The sequence below is a fragment of the Mus caroli genome, unplaced genomic scaffold (genome assembly GCF_978045245.1).
Source record: "Mus caroli unplaced genomic scaffold, Mus_caroli_1 scaffold_13, whole genome shotgun sequence".
In the NCBI taxonomy this organism is placed as follows: Eukaryota; Metazoa; Chordata; class Mammalia; order Rodentia; family Muridae; genus Mus; species Mus caroli.
The window spans coordinates 97,756,810-97,778,916 of NW_028227268.1; the positions used below are offsets into that span (position 1 = coordinate 97,756,810).

The 22,107-nt window shown below is 36.7% G+C and overlaps 1 long non-coding RNA gene across 2 annotated transcripts in view; it reads left to right on the plus strand.

Annotated features, from left to right (window-relative positions):
• The window catches only part of LOC115032432 (uncharacterized), a 586,120-nt gene that overhangs the window by 550,282 nt on the left and 13,731 nt on the right, over window positions 1-22,107 (plus strand). For both annotated transcript variants that reach the window (XR_015044876.1, XR_015044877.1), the window contains one exon: window positions 21,911-21,973. This is a non-coding gene — a long non-coding RNA (uncharacterized LOC115032432). The remainder of the gene's footprint in view (window positions 1-21,910; window positions 21,974-22,107) is intronic.

Consider the following 22,107-nt stretch of genomic DNA (forward strand, 5'->3'; position numbering starts at 1 on the left):
GGTGCAAGGGAGAAAGAGAAAGTAATATTGCACACCATTTTCACATGGTGGTGGTATCAGCAGTGGTGTTACATCATTACAAGTTGAATGCTGTGTAGATTTCTAAGAAGGAGGCACAGGCGTGTGTGTGTGTGTGTGTGTGTGTGTGTGTGTGTGTGTGTGTGTGTATGGGCGAGAGGTACAGTGAAGAATAATAGCACCCTCTATGAGACTTTGTCAGGGAAACTGGAGGACAACAATCTACATTGAAGCCTTCTGCTATTTGGATTTCCTTTATCGTCAATTATCCATCAGAATATTTGAATCCATACATAAGGAGTTCCCTGGTTCCTACAGAGTAATGTCTAAGCACGCAAGAGGAAGTTGTATCTTTCAGATTCCTCCAAAAAGGTTATCAAAATTGCCCTGAAGGGTTGACATAGTCCTGACAGACAGTGTTTTGAAGGATGATGTTATTATTTTTGCATTGGTCATTCCGCCAAAGTATTAAGAGAAAAAAATTGACACCTGCCCCTCCGATCTTATTTAGCAAAAGGAAAATAATAGCCACCAACAACAACAATAGAAAGAAAGAAAGAAAGAAAGAAAGAAAGAAAGAAAGAAAGAAAGAAAGAAAGAAAGAAAGACAAGATTTCACTTTAACAGGGTCTTTCAGGCAGAAAAATACAGCAGAAACATGTGTAAAGAAATTTTCTATATGTTTTGACAAGAGTGTAATCTAGAGGAAGTGTTATCCCCCTTGTGGAGGTCATCATTCTTAATACAGTGTGTGTCATCAATTCTCAGGACAACAGAGAAAATGATCTAGTCAATACATATGAAACAGAAATCATGCATAAACATGCTGCCTTACTATAAAGTGGGTGACACACTGAAAATTGGATAGCAGTCCTGGATGCAATTTTCCATAACTTTTTATTATTCATAAGATCGTGTGATCTAATAAGCCACACCTCAAATTACTGTCCATTGAAGGTGCTCTTGAGTGATAGATTTTGACAAAGCAGACAGAGGATATATTATGATTAAGATCAGATGCTGCTGCTGCAGTGCTGGGCTTTCCGCTGCTGACTGTTTTCAGCTGTCTTCCATCAATTCTGTATTCTCCTCCCTTAAAAAAAATGAAGAAGCATGCATCCATGGGCATGAGCATGTAGGAGAGGAAACCCACTGATGGATCAGGAGCGTGGCCCTGGTCCAAGAGAATCTCTCCTTGCACAGTGATTCTAGGTAGGCAAAGAACAGTGAGAGGGAAATTACATATAGGAATTGAAAGAGAAGAATCTCAAATGTGCTACTTAAATAGTTGTTAAAATACCCAGGACTTTAAAGTGGCAGCTCTTTCTTAAATATTCAACTGGAGGGAAGAATAAAATAAGGAGATTGTTTTTACCTCAGAAGAGACTCGGAACTCCTAAGAGAAACCAACCTTTGTCTAACCACTTCCAGTTTCTCTTGAAGCAGAATTCACTATGAGAGGCTTTTAAAAATCCTTTCCTTCCTTCCTTCCTTCCTTCCTTCCTTCCTTCCTTCCTTCCTTCCTTCCTTCCTTCCTTCCTCCCTCCCTCCCTCCCTCCCTCCCTTCCTTTCCTTCCTTCCTTTCTTTCTTTTCTCCCTCCCTCCCTTTTCCCTTCCTTGTTTCCTCCCTCCCTTCCTTCCTTCATTGTTTCCTTCCTTTTCATTCCTTCTATCTCCTTCCCCATATTCCTCCATTTTTAACCCTGTTAAATAACTCCTCTGGCCTAGGACTGTGAAAAAGACTCTGCCCCTTTAATTCATCAAATGCAGAAAAACTGGCATAGCCAGTATCTACAAGGCACATTCCAAGGGGAGATGTTTTCAATTCACTCATTATAGAAAGGTCAGACAGGTTCAAGTTCAATGTCATGGAAAAGAAGTCCTCTCTACAAGGAGTACCACCCACACATGGAAAAGTGGAGGGAGAATTAGATGAACTATGTAACCTAATTTTTTGGGCAAATACAAGAAAATTAGCCCTGTGTGCTATTTGAATTTAAAACCACATATTAACAATTCAGCTGTAGAAGGTGACGGCAACCACAACAAAGTAAACACGCTCTCCAAAGCACTCGGCCGTAATGATGTTATTAGTATGCATGTTGCTGAGCCCAGATGTAGCCTTTAGCAGCCTAAGCCCTTCCAGTGCTTTTTGTTCTAATGGCTTCAGACTCTTTTTCAAAGTGGGCCACTCAGAGACCACCACGACTAGAGGACTAGAATTGGAGGATAATTCACACTGGCAAATGGAATATGAGCATTCCCGTTCTTAGCTTCACTATATCCCATTGTCTGCCATGATAATAAACAGTATCTGCCAGGAGACAGCAAAACACCTGTGTATTAAACATATGGGAGCTGAGCTTGGAGAAGTTGTTCCTGTAGGTTGATGACAAAACAGTTACCTGTAGAAGGGAGAAGAATGCCACAGGCACATCTCATCTTGGGAGTCCTCATCCCAGTGATTGTCACCATTGTGAAAAGTGAGATGGGCTAGCCTTCACTTACATGAGTTTAAATAGAAAAGCTGGACTTCATGCAATAGTGCTTCACATACATTCAAGTCATCTACCAGCTTTGAAATCTGGAGCCTACCACTGTATCTCAGTTCTTGTATGTCTCCAAAGAGAGCCTTTAAAATCTACAAAACATGCAAAGCAACTCTGACTTTCAGGATACAAAATCTTTGGAAACCACACCAAAAGTGTTTTGGCCGATTCTCTCTTTCTTTGTTCTAGTTCAAGCCAATAGCTCTAGAATTTTTAGGTCCTTTTCTTGTGTGGAGTCACTCTCTCTATTTTATTTTTATTATTGCAGATATCTAGAAATAAGAGTGTTGTTTTTCATGTTGAATCAGAAGTAGGTAAATATTAGTAAAGCTGAGCTGTAAGATGTGATTTAGTATAGGGTAGCATAGTGTAGAGGGTATTTTGCAATAAAATTTTAAATTGGGGGGGGTGTATTTACTGCCTGTCATATGTGTCGCATTTGGCAGAATCTCTAAGAACTGATATTTAGGTATGTGTGTGTGGATAGTGACAAAGTACTGTAAAACGGAACTCAGTTATGCCTCTTACTTTGTTCAGCCTCTCACAGACAAGTAATAAAATATACACATAATATATCCCTTACCAACAAGCTTTAATTATAGCACATCTGATAAAACACAGAAAACGGTGTGAATCCTGGTAAATAGAATTGGTGGTGTGTGCATGTGAATGAGAGAGAGAGAGAGAGAGAGAGAGAGAGAGAGAGAGAGAGAGAGAGAGAGAGAGAGATTTGAAGGTGGTCCTTTTATTTGTTTTTTAATTTGCAAGAATAGTATTGCCAGGGATTATATGAAACAAATTGGAAAAGGCTCTCACATAAGTTGCTTCTACTTGATGTGTCTTCATATTAAAAGAAGCCATGCCGGAGAAACATAACCACTTGATGAGTGTATGGTACTCTTTTTACATTGCTATCTGAGACATTAAACTTTTCTTTGTGTTTTGCAAAATATTGATTGGAATGCAAAAGCACGAATGGAAAACCACTTTAAAAATCCAAAACTATATAGCAAGTGTTTACCAACCTTGGTAATTTATTTTCCACCTCTCTGAGGAGTCTGATCATTATGTCTCATGTCAGAAATTCCAAGGAAAACCAAATGGAAGGCCTTTCCTGGTAACAAGTTACCTCTGGAGGCCCTCTGTGGAGCTAGGCTACTACTGGGGCAAGGATGGATATTCCCTGTTTGTTTTTCAGTCTCTTTTATTTCTGCTATGCCCCTCAAGTAGAGGGTTTCACAATGAACATAGATACTAAAGAAGTTTTATTAATTAGGAATGGACAGCAAACCAGATCTGACAAAGTGATCCTGGGCAGGAATCCAGACAGGAGGACTTAAGACATACCATGATAATAGGGACAAATGATGAATGAACTCAGTGACTAGACTAGCAAGCCTAGTCACTCCCCAGTTCTTCCCCACCCCCATCCCCTCTAAACTGATAGTCCCCTTGGATTGCTTTTATGGTATTTTTTGGTACAGATAGTCTCCAAAGTAGTGAAAAAATAAGCAAAATATGGCTATGTCTAAGAGAAACTAAGATTTTAAACCTACTCTGATTTATATGACAAGGGCTCAAATTACTTTGCAGTTAATCACAGAGCTCCTCTTGGAGGAGAAAATGTACTTGAATCACCTCCTTAGCTGACCATGTGACTCCTCACCGAGGCATGATCTACTACATCTTCCATTTTTCCCTAGTGGGTGCCTGCCAACTGCAGCTGAGAAGATCATTTTTAAATGGGAGACACTGGCAGAGATATCCAAGGCATAAGAAGATGAGAATCCGCCTTCTGTAACTCCAGGAGCTGGGTCACTCTACCGAATGTGGAGGTTGTGTCTTTGCATTTCCTATTCCCAAAGAAGCCAGAATCTACATCGGAGACTTCATACAAACAACACTCATAGTTTTAAAACATTATTTGTGTCTACGTAGATACACATCTAGCACTCTGGCCCTTTAATGCGTTTGGCATGGTAGAACCAGGTTTTAAGTCAAATGGTTATATTTTTAAACACAAATACAAATAATAATACTGAGTTGAGACCTGAGCAAGCTTTGCGTACATGCACATGTAATGATTTGGCACCTTTACAAGTTGGAAGTTAAACAGGATCCTTACACGCTTTGAATTCTGACACAGAGTAGGCAAGTAATACAAGTTTATTAACTAATTATCTGGCAAGGATATAAAGTAGTAAATCAAAGCAATTATACAAGTAAATGACCACAGTAAAATATTAAAAAAAAGTGTACCAGTGAAAACAAACAAGCCATAAACAAATGTACTAGTGAAAGCAAACAAGCCATCTTCATTTTTGTAGTAGATGCTAAGGTATTCTACTTTTTTATTATGTTGGGCTTTAAGGCCAATTACGTCAATTCTTCATTGGCTTACATGTATCAATGTAGGCAATTTTTTCATGGTACATAATAGGTAAGAGATTTTTTTCTAGCCACAAGTTTAAAATAATTTGGATTTCATTTCTTTGGTGGAGGAAAAATATGTCAAATCTTGAAGGATTACTAAATAAGATAAGTTAGATATTAACAGAAAGGAGTGATGGATGTTCATATACTCTACTTCTGGAAGAAAGTCTTCTTTTCTGCAAAGATAACCATTCTTAAGGGGCTAATTGCTCCCTGTAATGGGTGTTTGTATCCTGAAAGATGGGAATTCGTGCAAGTTAAGGTTGCCATCTGCAATTAGTCAACAAAAACATTTATTTATTGAAAATTTATAATGGAGCTATAAAAATGTTCTGGGAAAAGTAAAAAGAACAGACCATCCCCACATGATTTCAAAACACTTCCTTTAGGTCCTCATCGCACTGACTAAGAACACATTGCATTATCTGTGCCCTAGATACTCTTTCAAAAAATGCCACCACCACCCCAAACAAACCCAGTATGAGTAGAAAGTAGACAAATCAAATAGTCATAAAGGTACCTGGGTTTTCTTCCTCAAGACCACGGATACTTCATTTATTTTGATATGTACATGAACAACTTTCCACTGCAAGTTCCTGAGAGTTTATTATGTATTTGTCTTTCCCTTTGTTCTTATAGTTCATCTATTTGTCTCCCAATATATTTGACACATTACATGACAAAATACTTGGTCAAACAAAGAGAAGGGATGATTTCTACAGGATGATAGTTCGAGTTTATGGCGACTTGCCTCCCTACCTTTACAGTCCATATGGCATGATGCAGAACTTCATGGTGGGAACCATGTGGTAGATCTAGGGATACAATAGTAGATAAGGGGATGATCTATAGGAAAAAGTTTCAGAGAGAGGATATGTAATGAGCTGTTTTCTTCCTGCCCCAAAGCTCCCAGAATAATGACTCAGACTCAAAATATATTTACAAATACCTAGACCATATAGCTAGGCTTATCCCTGACTAGCTAATAACTTATAATAACCCATTTATACTAATCTACATTCTGCCATGTGGCTGGTTACTTCTGCTCGGGTACCAAGTATCTGTTCTTCTTACTTCTTCCCCCAGCAACTCTTCCCATATTTGACTTTATCCCAAAGTTCTTTTTGCTTACCAGATATCCCACCATCTATTCTACCCTTTCTGTAAGCGAGAGTTTTTTAAATTGACAAGTGATCCATTCCATACAATACACAAGACATTCTCTCTACATAGGTGGGTTACTGGGGACAGGATATAACATTTAAAGTCATACACCCAGTAACCTCTTTTGTCCAACCAATTAACTTCCTCAAAGTTGTATCAATCAATGATTAATCAAAAACTGTGATTAGATTCCTCATATCTCAACCACCTCCCCATAGTTCCTCCATCCGAGAAGGAAACTTGCACTGATGAACATTTTAGAGCAAAAATCAATAGCTATCATTGCAGATTCTAGACAATTTAAAGTGAATTTTAATGATACATGAATAGATAGTTAATGAAATATTAAAGGTATGCATATCAGCTAGGATATTGTATTTCTTGTTAAGTTTACTGAATCTTTAGCCAATTGCATCCAGTAAACTAAGCTCAAAGAGGAATTAAAAATTATATGGATTTTGTCTAATGTTTTCCAGTTCTTTTGAAACAGGGAATGACTTTATAAAACTCATTTGAGTTATAAATTTGACAAGTAATGCCAAGTATATATCATGACGAACATGTGGTTGAGTGGAGTTAACGGCTCCATCAATTTGGTGAAATCAGTCAAGCCTGTTACTTGGTAGCAAATACACACCCACCCACTGATGTACTGAGAATTTCACTTCTGAATGGGTTGTTTGGCATCTTGGAGACCCATCCTATGATTATACCACCATCTGGATTCTTTCTTACATCAGGCTTCTTTCAGCCACAAGTTATACATGCTGTTTTGGGAAGAGCTTGTCAATATTTTGGTTTGTCTTTAGCTATAAGAGCACCATAGACAGTCTTGAGTGAACTTGGCTCTGCCTTGGTAATTCTCCGTCAGTTCTGGCAGTCATAAGGATTTAAGTTCATGGTGTAGATATTTGGATTCTCCTCAAATAAAAATAAAATATGTAAAATAAAATCTTAAAATAGGCTGCCTTTTTTTCAACAAGAATACCCAAATTCCTAGAAATGGACAGATACAGCCAATGCATGTGCATGTGTAATTTTAAGGTAGAAACAATGAAAATGGACTAGAATATTCTGAAGTTAACAATTGCTCATGTTATCTTGGATTTCAAGCTGCATGAAGCAGTTGAATAAATCTTCCCATTCTGAATTTAACAACTCACTGATGCTTTTGAAGTTATAAGATCTTTTGTCACGATAGAATGTTTCACTGAAATTAGAAAACAAACTAAGATTACTTTACTTATACTCTTAGGACCTAGAGTATTACAATGTTAGTGTTACTACAGTGGACTCAGAATGCTCTCCAACCATGCTGGAATATTGTCTGGCTTTTTGTTATGCAAACACTCACAGTTGCTGCGGGTACTACAAATGCAGGGGCCCTGTCACATCCTGAACACACTGTTTTAGCATGGGCCTCCTCAGCCTCTGGCTCTCAGAGTCTTTCTGAATCCTTTTCCAGGAAGGTCTCTGAATGTTGGGGGAAGCTGTGTCACTTTTCTGAAAGGTGCCTCACCTCTAAGAATTTCTTAGTGGAATCTTTGTGAGAAAAAGGAAAATTTGTAGTATGCAAACATACTCAGTTAATTCAAAAGCAAAGAATAAAGATATCAGGAACAACTAGAAAAGAAAGGACAATTTTTAGCTGAAAGTAAGACAGAAATAACCATGAATATATTACCAATGACAATAAATTTAAATGAGAACAGAATACAGTGAAAGAAACATATAGACAAAAATATAAACAGTTGAGCATCAAAGATTGGAAACACCATCCCATTTTATACTTGCCATAAATAGGAAAACATAATTGTTAAGGATTGTTTATTATTGAAGGACATGGTGAATTGATGAGATTTAAAATGGGAACTGGGTTTGACTACAAAGAAGTAAAAAGTGTTTGAAGAGCAATGCTTATTCTAATATGACCTTCACATGGAATGTCTGCAAGCTCCAGAACATCACATTGTATTCCATCACTAGTTCTTAGGTATCTGTTCAAATACATGGAAATATTCTTTAAGAATAACTACATAACTTTAGATAATTCATTTCACATATAAATAGAATTTCAAAATATTACTCACCTAACATTAAGTTACGCTAACATTAGCATATTAAATGGAGTCTTATCATCAGTTTATGAGTTGGCTTTTCTGTCAAACCATGAACTATCCTATACAGGATCTGAGTTCTGTTCTCAGAACCCAGGTTGAACTGCTGAGAACCACTTGTAACTGCAACTCTAGTGGGATCTATGCCTCTCTACTCAGGCAACTGGACTAAAGGGTACATGCTTATAATCACACTCGTGCATTCTGCATGTACATACATATACATTATATATACATACATAGTTTATACAGAGTTCAGATACAGCGTCAAGTGAGGTTACAAACGTTTTTTTTTAACTTAGCGGCTAGCGATGTGGCTCAGTGGTTGTATTCATCCTCTTGTAGAGGACTGAGGTTTTGATCCCAGCACCCAGACAGTGACACATATCCACCTGTCACTCCAGCTCCAGTGATCTTCCTTTGTAGGATCTGGCATGCACATAGTACACAGAAACTAACGCAGGCTCATGCTCATATGCATAAATGAGAATGAACATATTAATGAAGCAAACATTACTACAATTTCATGAAAAATATTTCTAATAAAAATTAAGTCAAAGGATTAGTGTAAGTGTTGCTATCTTAAGATGTTTAAACAAAAACTGTTTCTAAAGTGGAAACACAAATCAGAAAGAACATGAAGCTTGCTTTATGGCACATGAAGAGCATACCCCACATTCCTCTAGAGCACAGAAGAACTATACCCCACATTCCTCTAGAGCACAGAAGGAATATACCCCACATTCTTCTAGAGCACAGAAGGAATATACCCCACACTCCTCTAGAGCACAGAAGGAGCATACCCCACATTCCTCTAGAGTACAGAAGGAGTATACCCCACATTCCTCTTTTCTTACCCAAAATGTAAGAAATATGTATCACCCCTACAGATATAACCCTAAAGTTATGCCTGGTCAAGTCAGGAACAGTTTCATAGTATGCAAATCCAGGTGATGGTCTATTCAAACTCTCTTGATTGTCTGGTACTTGTGAAATTGTTCTGCTCCCTGCATTCTTGCAAATGAAAATGTAAGCCCAGGCATGAGATTCTAATCCAGCTTTGGATGGGGGTGGAGGGAATAATACTTAATGTTACATTACAGCATCATGCTTGGTTACAGTCCAACATTAAATCCTCTCGTCTCTGTTGCTGTGATAAAATACGCTGACCAAACTTAGGGGAGGAAGGGCTTATTGCTTTAAAATTTATTAATAGCTCACAATTTCAAGTTATAATACCTCACAGCAGGAATCGGAGAGAAGCTAGAATGTAAAATATCTCTGCACATCCCATCCACAGTAGAGACTAGAGAGATATGAATATGTGCATGTTTTAGTACTCAACTAGCTTCCTGTACGTTTGTTGAGAGTCTAAACCAGTTTCCCAGAGACATATGCAGGTCAATCAGATATAGGTAGACAAGCCTCACTCAGACATTCTTCCCATGTTATTTAGGTTTTGTCAAGTTGACAAAAGTAACTAACACAAAAATACAGGGCACCAAATCTGTTTGCCCCTGTCCCTGGAATTCGAGACTTCTCTTCTGAGTCCTTTACTGGCTATTTGATGGTCACTCGGGTTTGCCATCAATACTTGTACTAATACATTCACCAATGATCACCATTATCTTAGCTTTGCAAAATAGTACTTGGATGGTTCAAGAACAAAGATGTTTTGAAAGTTGAAATTGTACCTTTATAAAGCAAGTATCTAGTCATCCATGTACCTGAGGTTTTTTTTTTGGTTTTTGTTTTGTTTTGTTTTTCCCTTATCATATAGACCACCTTCTCTCATCAGTATAAATTTTAATGAGATTTTTTTTAAGGTAAAACTTTTAATCAACATTATTTCAGCACACCTTAAACATATGAGGAAACCTAAGCCAATGTCAATTTTGAATTAAAATTCAAAAATTCTGAGTGAAATATTGGACCACTGAAATCTAACGATGTGGAGTAAATTCAAAATCTTTCCAGAGAAGGTTAATTATACTCTAGAAGAACGATCTGATTTAGCTTACAGAGAAACAAAAACAGAATATGTTACTTGACAGATGCAGATACAGTAAACGGCCTCAATAAACACATGGAAAATTATAGTATATAGAAAATTGTAATATATATATATATATATATATACATATATATATATATATATGTGTGTGTATGAAAGAAATAGGGATGTAGGGATAGAGGGAAATTACATTAATAGGTAGTAACTAACAAAACCATATTAAACAAAGAAATGTTTAAAGTGTTGGCTTTTGTGTTGACTATTAAAATATTAAGAAATAACCAACATGAAGGAAAGGAGGGATAAAAAAAATACTAAAGATAATGGAAAAGATGATAGGGAAACATTATTTTATTTTTATTAAAAATAATTATATGATGTATACAAGAGTGTGTGTGTGTGTGTGTGTGTATGCGCACATAATGTAAATGGCATTATACTGCTTGTGGTAAGAATGCTCCCACTAAGAGCAAATAAAACCATCGTTGCCATGTATGAGAAATCTCCCTTTGAGTTATGAGTAAGGAGAAATCAAGAATCTCCCCAAATGTTGCAAGCTACTGCCTTTGCCTTCTACCAGAACTTGAACATAGGCCTCATTCCTAAAAACAACATCCACTTCAGACCTAACTACAAATCCTAACTAGACTAAGTAGAATCCCTCCTCAGGACTAGCTCTGATAACACCCTAGCTATGCATGCTACTAGAGCAGACTAGCAATTAAAACCCTACAAAGGCACTGGGTGGTGGTGGCACACGCCTTTAATCCCAGCACTTGGGAGGCTGAGGCAGGTGGATTTCTGAGTTCGAGGCCAGCCTGGTCTACAGAGTGAGTTTCAGGACAGCCAGGGCTACACAAAGAAACCCTGTCTCGGGAAAAAAAAAAAGAAAGAAAGAAAAAGAAAAATACCCTTCACAGATGTGCATATATCTGTGCATGCAAGCAAAATACCCATACACATAAGATAAAATAAGTAAATCTAAACAAACAAAAAATCCCAGGGACTTTTTATTCAGCTGTAAAGCTACAAACTACAACAGAGACCAGCACGGCAAGATGTATCAGTAGCACAATAGTGGCTCTAAGGTAACCATTAGCCACCTAATTAGACTTAATGTCCACTCAATAGCAGGAAATTCTTGCCTGATATTGTTAACCTAGCCAACTACTGTGACTAATGAAATCATGGGCCCTAGTGAAGAAGCTACTACTTCTACTTCCCTAAGTCAATGTCATTATCATCTGCATTGTTAATACCTATCTTGATAGCCAGGGGTAAATGAAGCTCTCCTTCTCATCTAAGGACTGTCTTTTTGCAGTAGACAGAGACTATCAGAGAAATTAACAACTAGTCAAAACTCAAAGACTACCTGACTGTTCACTGCCCAACCCCCATCGATACCTCTCAAACAGAACCCCTAGACCTAAGGCTCAGAGAACATTTCAGAAAAGGATACAGAAAGATTATAAGGACCAGAGGACTAGGACATGTGCTATGGGATAGTGTCTTCTATATATGATACCAATATGCACTCATGAAACCTCAGCGATATGGCTGCCTAACCAAGCTCTGTATAAGGACAACATGGTTGACATGCCACCAGGAGAGAAGTAAATCTCACAAGACACCTCTCCTAACTGAAGAGCTACAGATGACTGATGGCTGCTAAGAAAAGTAAAACCAGTCTTTACCAGGGATGAGCCTCTGACAGTTTATCCAATCACAAGTGGCCATTCATAGACGTGAAAACTATGAGCAACAGTAAAGGGAGTGTGTGTTTGTGTGTGTTTTCAGAGGGAGTGGAAAAAAGAGGGGAGGGGAGTTGAATGAGGTTCTGCATAGAAAGGAAATGAAATATATGAAGTTTTAAAAATATATATAATAAATGTTTTTAAAAAACAAAATAAAAAATGCTAAAGAGAGAGATAGAGATTCAGTTCCTCTTATGCTAATGTTTTGTGCTGTTAGATCCTTAGACTGAACACAAACAACAGCAAAAACAACAACAACAACAACAACAACAAAAAACTAGGGAGATCTCCACAACATAACTCTGCATTCCTTTTGAACCAGATTTTTGAGAAGTACTTTGTAGCCCTGACTGTCCTGGAATTCACTCTGTAGACCATTCCATTTGAAATTCCTGTTGCTGTTTCCTTAAAGTTTGTTCTGAAATGAGAAGTACTTCTAAAGAAGAGTGAAGGGAAAAAAGTTTCCTTTCTCAGACCAAGAAATGTAGAATATAGCTTCAGGAATTAAAGTAGAGGATCTTGCTATAGGGAAGGACAAACAAAGAAATGGTATCAACAGAAAACAAAAACAAAAACAAAGCAACATACAATGAGAACTAGTAGTAAGTAATAAGAAAGCTGGGTTGTTGTTGATTTTATTTCCCCTATAGGAAAACATAAGGCTCTCATATGTAAGCAAATTCCACTTGTAGCATTGGGTATTGAAAATAGAAAGAGAAAAATGTTGTAACTAGTGACAGTGGTAGAAAACAGCTATCCAATGAGGAACAATTTAGAAAACTTATAAATAGCATCAAAGAAAGTTTTAGCCTAAATTGTCCAGTGGGTATATTGTGAATTATTAAAATTAGCTAATGATTCCCATTTTGTCTTTAAACTTGCCATATTTTACTTGATGAATGTTTTGTGGCATAATGGCTATATTTAAATTTTGAATGTACATAAACTATGGATGTCAAGTTTTGAATCTAGAAGCAATGACTTTTTTACCATGCAAAAATGGACATTATTGTCCTTATGTCTAAAATACAGTGCACCATGGTTATATAACAATGACAGCAACACTGTAATGGCTCAAACACAACTTAATTCAGGTTATGATCTCAGAAAGAAATCAACTGTCCCATGGATACTGATCTTTCCAGTGTGTCCATTCTTTTGAGTGAAAACAGATATGCTGCCATTCCATTGGGAGTGAAGTGTTGTGACTTTATCCTTTGCTATCCTTAAAGTAAATTTCCCTAACAGTATCTCAGTGTGCAATTCCAAGGCACATAAACACAAAACCAGTTATAGTTACAAAAAATGCAAAGACAGAAGAGAATCTCTTTCTGGAGCTCTTTCACCATCTATATTTACTTTGAATAATTCACACCACTTTGTTTTTTTTCTCTCTGCCAGAATTAGTTGGAAAAATTCCTTTGTTTTCCATTTTACTTAATCTGTATAGGCAGAGCCAGAGAATATTCCCCTTCTCAAACACAGGCCTCCAAATTGCAGAAGTGCATTAATGCTCCTGACTGTCACACCACAACACTTGAAACTATTTGATTCCAGTGAATTAGTGGAACAAGACTGTCTGAAAGCAGAGGACTCCTCTGTGTAAGTACTTAAATACACAATGAATAACCGTGTGCCTTTTTATTCTTCACTTGTCTGCTGTGTCCTGAAACAGAGTATTATTACAGATAATCTACAATGAATAAAAAAGCATTCTTCACTCCAAATATGTACATGTTTGCCAAGTTTTCTGAACCTGTGATTTTTCAAAATAAAAGATACAAATATTTATTTGAAAAATGATATAATTAAAGAGACACACTACAGAGCCAGACCTACACCATGTTGTATAACCCAGCCACAGAACCAATGAACAGGTTCTGTAGACAGACCCTATTGTCTATAAGATTAGTTGAGCCCAGAGTAGTTCAAGGAACCCTCTTTCATGCTTCAAAAGAAAGCAATCTGTTTCAAGTAATGATGATTAGTTACATATAATTATCTGATTATTGTAAGAATCAAAACAAAAACAAACTTGCCCAAACAACTTTAGTATGCTATATTATAAGGTTTAATTTATTCCTTGAAATATTTTGTTTCTACAGTCTAGAGACAAACTGAACAATTCAAAACCAATTGAAAACATTGACAAATTACTCCTAACTTGTAAATTGGCACACCATGGTAGGTCTATATTAAGTTGGATTCTTTTTTCCTTTTCTTCTTTTTGAGAGCACTAGCAGTAGTGTCTTCAGAAATAATGAGGTTTTCCAGAGGAAAATACTTCATAAATCATCACCCAATGAAAATGATTCATGAAATTATTATCAATTTTAATATAAAACAGCTTAATTCTTATCTCTTGTGTAGGTAGACTTTTAAGATGTATGAGAAACCGAATTGCTTATACCATGTAAGTGAGAATAATCATTCAGTGTCTAATACAGTCGTGCAAATAAGGAAAAATATTTAGATTCATACACAAAGAAATTTCAGTCATTGTTATCCTTCTGATTTACCTGGAAACACAATGAATTAAACTAATATTATTTTCTATTCAACTGCCATAAATTAACTCTGCTTCTGGGAACAGTTCGTTTTGAATACTCGCCCAGTGAGTTAAAATGCTGGAGCTTTTATTTTTTTCTCCAGGTGAGGTCACAGATTCTTAATTAATCTTTCTAATTATAAGAAAAAGATAGGAAAAGTATCAACTATTTTATGATGGAAATTGACAATAGGTGTATATGTCTGTTTTGAGCTGAAGACATTTCTTTGCTCTAACATTATCAGCAGTTGAAAGTTTTAAGAATGCTTTAGCTTCAAGTAACATACAGGATTATTCATAGGACTTGGGTGCAGAGAGGCTTGTTTGTCTCAGGGATTAGCGTTTTAGAAGAAGTCAGGCAATGGGTGTTGGTTCCATGAGTCAGACTTGTTGGAGTGAATCCTATCTGACTTGTTCTTGCTCTTTTCCTGGCGTCGCCAGAATCATCCCATTTCTTGACATTGCACACTTCTTCTCAAGGCAGAAACAGGAGGAGAATGAAAGGACAGCATTGCCCATTGGATCCAGTCAGACCTTGGATTGAAAGAAATGTGTTGGATGGTCATTGTTAAATGGTGTTTCGTTTTGTTTTGTTCTGTTTTGTTTTTTATCATAATATATAGCCCAAAGATGTTCTCAAGAAGACCCAGGTAAAATAAGTATTATCTTTGGAAATGAGCAAGAGAGAAAAGGACCAAATTATTCAAATGACTTCATTTTTTACTGATACCATCTACTATTCTGCTTATAGGAAGTGATTCAGGTGATCAACTTTAACACATACCTCAAAACTGGAAGAAACATTGTCTGTTTGCATCATCCTAGAACTTCTTGAAGGTTAAATGAGATTATCTACACAAACTTGCTCCGAAAGCTGTTGAGAACGAAATGTGGTTAAGATTTTCAGTGTTGCAAAAACACAGCTTCTTCTCTTTGTAGGCCACATTGGCTTAGCCTTTTCTCTTCATCTGGCAGGACAGTAAGCACCGCTATACTTAATTTTTTACCTAGAGAAATCTTAAGATACTCAGATACTCAGATTATGTGCACAAGGAGTAGGGGCAGATATAAGTATACAATAAATCAGAAATAATTTGCTGTAAAGAATGATAAAAATGATATAATGTAATCTGTACTGAACATCCTAGAAGGAACAAAATAAAAACACATAAATGATTCAGAAAAATTATATAAGGTAAATGTAGAAAAATACCCTGATATTAAAGAAAATATTAACTAGATTAAAATTATTAATTTTTGGGAAAAGAGGGGTACAATATAGGTTGACTAAAACAGTCATCATCAAGTACATTTTTAAAAAGTGTTTTGTTGTTGTTGTTTCTGTTGCTGTTATCAAAATAAAGAAGAAACAAGTAGACTATCACAGAGAAACAAGGAGTCAGCATCAGGTTACTCTACACAATACTAAACTCCTGCATGCTGAGAATGGACTCAGATGCCACAGATAAAATGTAATGAATAAAGATCCAACAAATACACTTGTAAGGGCATTTTAACACCATCAGCCAATATCATGGAAGAGAAATGGAAAGACAGTAAGAGAAGAAGAGATCCTGTGAAATTGAGTTTCTGGACAGGACAGGGGCATTGCTCTCATGAACTCATGGCATCTGCTGTTACCTGGACAAGACAAGCCAGTCAACATTCCAACATGGTGGGAAGAGGCTCATGAAACTGCATCCCTGGCTGAGAAGCAATTGCCAGTTGATGTCTGCTAGGGTATGTAAAGTCAGTTTTCTTCAGAGATGTGGACCCTGGCAGGTTACTTGTGCTACAGTGGGTGGTTCTATGCCCATGTGCATAAGGACAGCACCAATTAGACCAAATACATAAAAGAAAGAAAGAAAGAAAAAAGCAAAGAAAGAAAGAAAAAGACGAAAGAAAGTGAGGAAGAAAGAAAGAGAGAGAGAGAACGAAAGAACGAAAGTGAGGAAGGGAGGAAGGGAGGAAGAAAGGAAGGAAGAAAGAAAGAAAGAAAGAAAGAAAGAAAGAAAGAAAGAAAGAAAGAAAGAAAGAGAGAGAGAAAGAAAAGTTGGATTATTTAAAATACAAAAGAAAAATTTGAGAGGGAGATACTCTGGGATGGAATATCCTTGAAGCAGTTGGAGTGCATGTATAAAATTCTCAACAAATAAGTGAAAAAATATTTAAAAAAATAAATAAAGGTAAATACTAGACAACAAGAGAAGAGTTAAAATAAACAACTCTAAACTCATAGGCCTCTGCCTGTGCTTCCGCCTCAGCCTCTGCCTCTGAAGTGCTGAGATTGAAGGCCTAGGCCAACACCACCTAGTCCAAAGTGACTAGCTGTTTTTACCTAAAATGAAGGTATACATACTATTGAAAACTCTAATTTTTTATACCTCGGTAAAATAAAAACAATATAAGCGGCACAATTTTATATTTTTCTAAAGAAAAGGCAAGCAGTTAAAATTTTGGAGACATAACTCTAAAAACATAATGTATAACATCTTTTAATAATATTTTATTAACCCAAATATGTATTTTTATTATGTTTAAAATGTAAAAACATTTATAGTTCAGAAAATTCACTTTTTGTTTCAGTTTTAAATTTAGAAAATACTTGCTTGCTTGCTTATTAAACTTAAGCCAACTACCTTTCTTTCCCCCTTAAAATAACATGCATAGGTGGTTGTGATAATGTTTAATTGTAGAGGGATTACCTAGCAGGGGCAAGATCTGGGATCAATGCCAGCACTCCAAAACAGTAAAGGAAAAAAAAAAAGTTTCTAAATATGTTGTGATTCATGGCAAAAACCAATGGAGATCACAAATGGAAACAGATTTGTGTATCATCAGCTGACTTTAATTAGAAAGATTACCTGGGAATAAACTGATCAGGCCGAATATGTGTTTGTGTTGTGGGGTGTGTGTGTGTGTGTGTTGAAATGTAGCAAGAGTTGAAACATTCCATAGTAAAAAGGACATACTGGGAAAAGGAAGTAAATACATCTTGAGCCAATCAAGCTCCAAGGTTCCATCTTTTGTGAGTTATACTGACTGGGTTGGGCTATTAGGGAAACAGGTTTTTTTGAGCCTCGTGTTTCTTCAAGTAATCCCTCACCTAGACTTCTGTAAATGGCCTCAATAAAACTCTCTGGTTCATCATGGTCATCACCAATAACAACAACTAAAATTGGGAGGGGAGGAAGATGGGCTTAGCTAAAAATTTGACCTGCTCTGAGAAGATGACCAGTGCTGGACACCAACACCCAGAACTACGATTTATTCCACAGCAGCTATACCTAAAAAAGGAGAATAATAAGTTCACTGAAGTTTGGATTTGAACAAGAAAATGGTTAACATTCCTGCTTTGCCCTGACACTACTCTCTTTCTTTTTTCTCTTTTTAAAAAGTTTCAGTCACTATATTGATGTTGAAGTTAAGTGGAAACTGAGAAGGGGTATTTATAGTTTTGTGACAAGCAGAAACTAATAACTTAAAATTACAGTATTTTTTTTTAATGAAAATCCATTTCCTTGGTTGAACTGTCCGTTTTTTACTTAGACATATCCCCCCTTAACCTTGGGGAGGCAAGCCTGATCCTTTCAGTAACTAGAATTCTTACATGTTCCTTTGATAAAAGAAATATTCATGGAAGAATATTGCCATTTTTGTTGGATGTCTTTATAGGACATTTGATTAGATGTCACAACATTTTCAAAGTCTAAGAGCATAAACACTAACTTAGATGAAGAAAAGGTATTTACAGTGTTAGTGAAAATATAATCTGTAGAAGCTAAAGGGCTTGATTTTCTTGGCTGGCAAAATATATTTTATGTAATTCCAGAGTTGACGCAAAGACAAATGAATATCCCCATGGTGTAATCACCTAGTTGAAAAATCAGGTGACTTCAGTCTTCACAGTCCCTTTCAGCACAGGAAGTTTTTATAGTTTTTTTTTTTCTCTCTTGGTTGGTAGATGAGTCAATGTTTAAATGGTCGTTCATCATTTACTATATAAAAGAAAAGCTATTACCTGAAAGTCATTTTTACAGTTACAGGCAAACAGAAATAATCATTTTCAAGGACCTAGAGCTGTTTCTTGAAAGAACCCATCATTTTATACTTATTTTACTTACTCTTTACTTGCATGTGAGCCAGCCTGAAGAGCTGCACTCTGCAAGTTCCAGCTATAAAGAGTTTCTACCACTTTCCTTCTGCATCAGGCAACAGGAGGAGATTGAGCCCCCAGGGAATCATAGGTATCATTCAGACTGACTCTGAGAATGAATGGAAGGTAAAATGGGCCACAGCAGTCATCGAATCCCTTCTGAGCTAAGTCCTGGAGACCCTGTAAGCAGCAGTATGTCTCAGTGAACAGCCATTGTTCTTCTTAGGTAATAGTTGCTGGGCTAAAGAAAGGGCTTATGATACACAAGGTGGTTGGACAATAGTCTTCATGATACCAATGACTTAAAAATTCTTCAAAGATATAGATTTCAAAGAGATAGCTTGGTTATTAATAAAGTGTGGAAAAGCTTGAAAGTCCCCTTAGAACTAGTTTTCAGCCTCCTTTCTGCTGTTTAACTGTGTAAACACTCAATTCATGGGCCTTTAAAAATATCTATGTCTTTTTGTTTTTGCTTTTAATCAATGCTAAACAGCATACTCTAATGGTTGCTGGACCCCAAGAGTTAAATAATGTGAACATATCCCGAGAGGATCACTTGCGGACTCAATTCTGTCATTTTTGTAGGGTCATAACAGCCTACTTTGTCATGTTGTTTCAGAGAACTTCTGTCTTCCAACTTGCCTGCATGTCTCCATCATCAGTGTTGGACTACAAAGAAACACCTCGGAGCGCCCAAGTTCCTTTCCCTTGATATCTAGCACCATGCTAGGTTTGGGAAATATTCTTTTCCCTAAGGTTTTCTCTATCCCCACAAAGTCTTCCAAATCCATAGTTTTCACCTAGGAGAAAGGGCAAGAGAGAAAAGGAGAAAGTAACACTTAGCTACTTTTAACTTTTGATATTTTTTTTCTCTAATACTGAGGCTATGCACTCCCATAGGTCCATTGTGAATCAATATAAATCTTCCCTGAGGACAGAGTAAGCATTCAGTGGCCTCTGAGGACCTTTATCTTACAAAATACAGTCAAAACGGAGTTGTACTGTTAGAATCAATTGGTGAGGAAAATACAAAATGAGAAAAACTTACAATGAATCAGTAATGTCAGTCAACCCTTTCGTGTTTCAGTTGGCACAGCCTTTGTTCACATTTGGGAAATGGAGATTGCTCTGCATCTACCCAGCATACTAAGGATTTATTCTGTGTCTAGGCATTGCTTGTATTTGTGGAACTATTGGAGCAATGTTGTAGCATCCTTACAACAGACCAACAGACAGCCTCACCCAAAGATTGAGAAACTCATTGGAAAGCTTCTGTGGATTAAGATGATATTTTCAAGGTCATAGAGATTGAAAGAAAAAGATTTGTAAACACAAGAGACTGACTCCAAGGCATCCTTACTTAGCTATAACAGTTAAAGTGTAGGATTCGAACCCAGGATGAGATAGTGGCAATAGAAGCAGGAGTACTTGACTGAACCTAAAGAGTATGAGTTTCTTCCTTGTTTCCTATCTTCCTTCTTCCCTTCTTCCTTCCCTCCTTCCTTCTTTCCTTCCTTCTTTCTTTTTTTCTTATTCTTTGTTATCCAGAACAAAGAAGAAAGAAAATGAAAGAAGCTGAAAGTTTATTTGTCACTGATTAAATGTTAGAAAAAGTTGTTTCTAGGAAAAATAATTTAAGTTATTGTAAAATGGTAATTATTTCTTCCTCTGTGTGTGTGTGAGAGAGGGGGAGGGTGGGGTGAGGGAGAGAAGAGAGAGAGAGAGAGAGACAGAGAAAGAGGAGACAGAGATTAAGCTAAGCAGGCAGATTAGAGATTAGAAACTGGTCAAAATTCAAACAGTGTCCATTTTTGTGGATTGTATCACTGAGGCTACAAGAAATTAATAGCATATTTGTTAAGCGAAGAAGAGAAAACTGAAACAGTTGGAGATGAACCTGGAGTCCATTAGCATTCTCTATAAAGAGCCAGGAAGCAAATATTTTAAGCTACTTAACTTTCTTCATTATTGTCTAAATTATACACAATATGCAAATATATTGGAGGTCTGAATTCTAACAAAACCTAGTTACAGATATCTATATACATATGTAAAGTTGGATTTGGCCTAAGGTTCTTTTGGTTTGTTGTTTGGGATTTTTTGTTTTGCTTTTTGGTTTGTTTGTTTGTTTGTTTTCTTATCCAGAAAGTCAAGGACCGCATGTGGAAGGCTCACTGTGCAGCCCAGGGTCTAGCCCAGAGACTTCTTCACGTACAGTTGTTAAGGTGATCTGTGTTGTGGTAGAGTGACCATGAAGTTATTTTACTTTGCTGTACCAATAAAGGAAACAAATGATGTACTAAGAAGGAAGGAGGCAAAGGACAGATGAAAATGTGAGCCGGGCGTGGTGGCGCACGCCTTTAATCCCAGCACTCGGGAGGCAGAGGCAGGCGGATTTCTGAGTTCGAGGCCAGCCTGGTCTACAAAGTGAGTTCCAGGACAGCCAGGGCTATACAGAGAAACCCTGTCTCGAAAAACCAAAAAAAAAAAAAAAAAAAAAGAAAATGTGAATGGAGTATGTCACCTGCAAAATGATAGAGCACCAAGGTTGCAAAATGAGGAGTTATAAAAAGTATCCTTAGCAATTAATAACCATCAAAAGAAAAGATTATTAAAATGTAACCAAAAAAGGATACACCCACACAAAATGTTCTGGATATTAGCTTGTTTGTTTTCATGGAAGTCTTCTGGCCTTAGCGTCTCCAGAATGGGGAACACAGGTGTGAGTGACCTCACCAGGCTTCTCTGAGTGTTAGGAAGTTTGGAGAAGAATCTTCAAGGGCTTAACTTTAAGGGTTACTGTTCTTAGCATTTTTTTGTTTGTAGTTAAAAAAGTATTATCTCAAGCTTGGTTCAAAATCTATGTGCTAGAGTTTTATAAATCTACCATCATTAAATCTTTTAACTATTTGAGAAAGAATCAAACTATTTTGACATTAAGTAGATAAAATAACCAGCTTGGATAATTTTTAAGTGGGTCTGTTGATATTTGTCAAGACTTTTATTTTAACTATTTTTTCCTAGACTTTATGAGCTTAACTTTTGTGAATTTCCAGCTTTACTTTATGAATTTGGTGGCAATCATATGACTTCAATATTTCCCTTTATTATTAATTTTCAACATTTACTTTGTCTCTCTCTCTGTTATCCCACACAGGGCTGCTGGAGGCACTCCATAGTGATTTCAGAGGATCTCTTCTCTAAACATTCCTGTCCCGAAGTAAGTGCATGAATGAATCCTAGAAAGAAAGCATCATTATCTTTACACTTCATATTTAATTCCCTGACCTTTCTCTGTGTGCCCCTGTCAGTCTTAGTTCTTGCAGTCGTTTTCAACATTAGAAAGTTATTTCT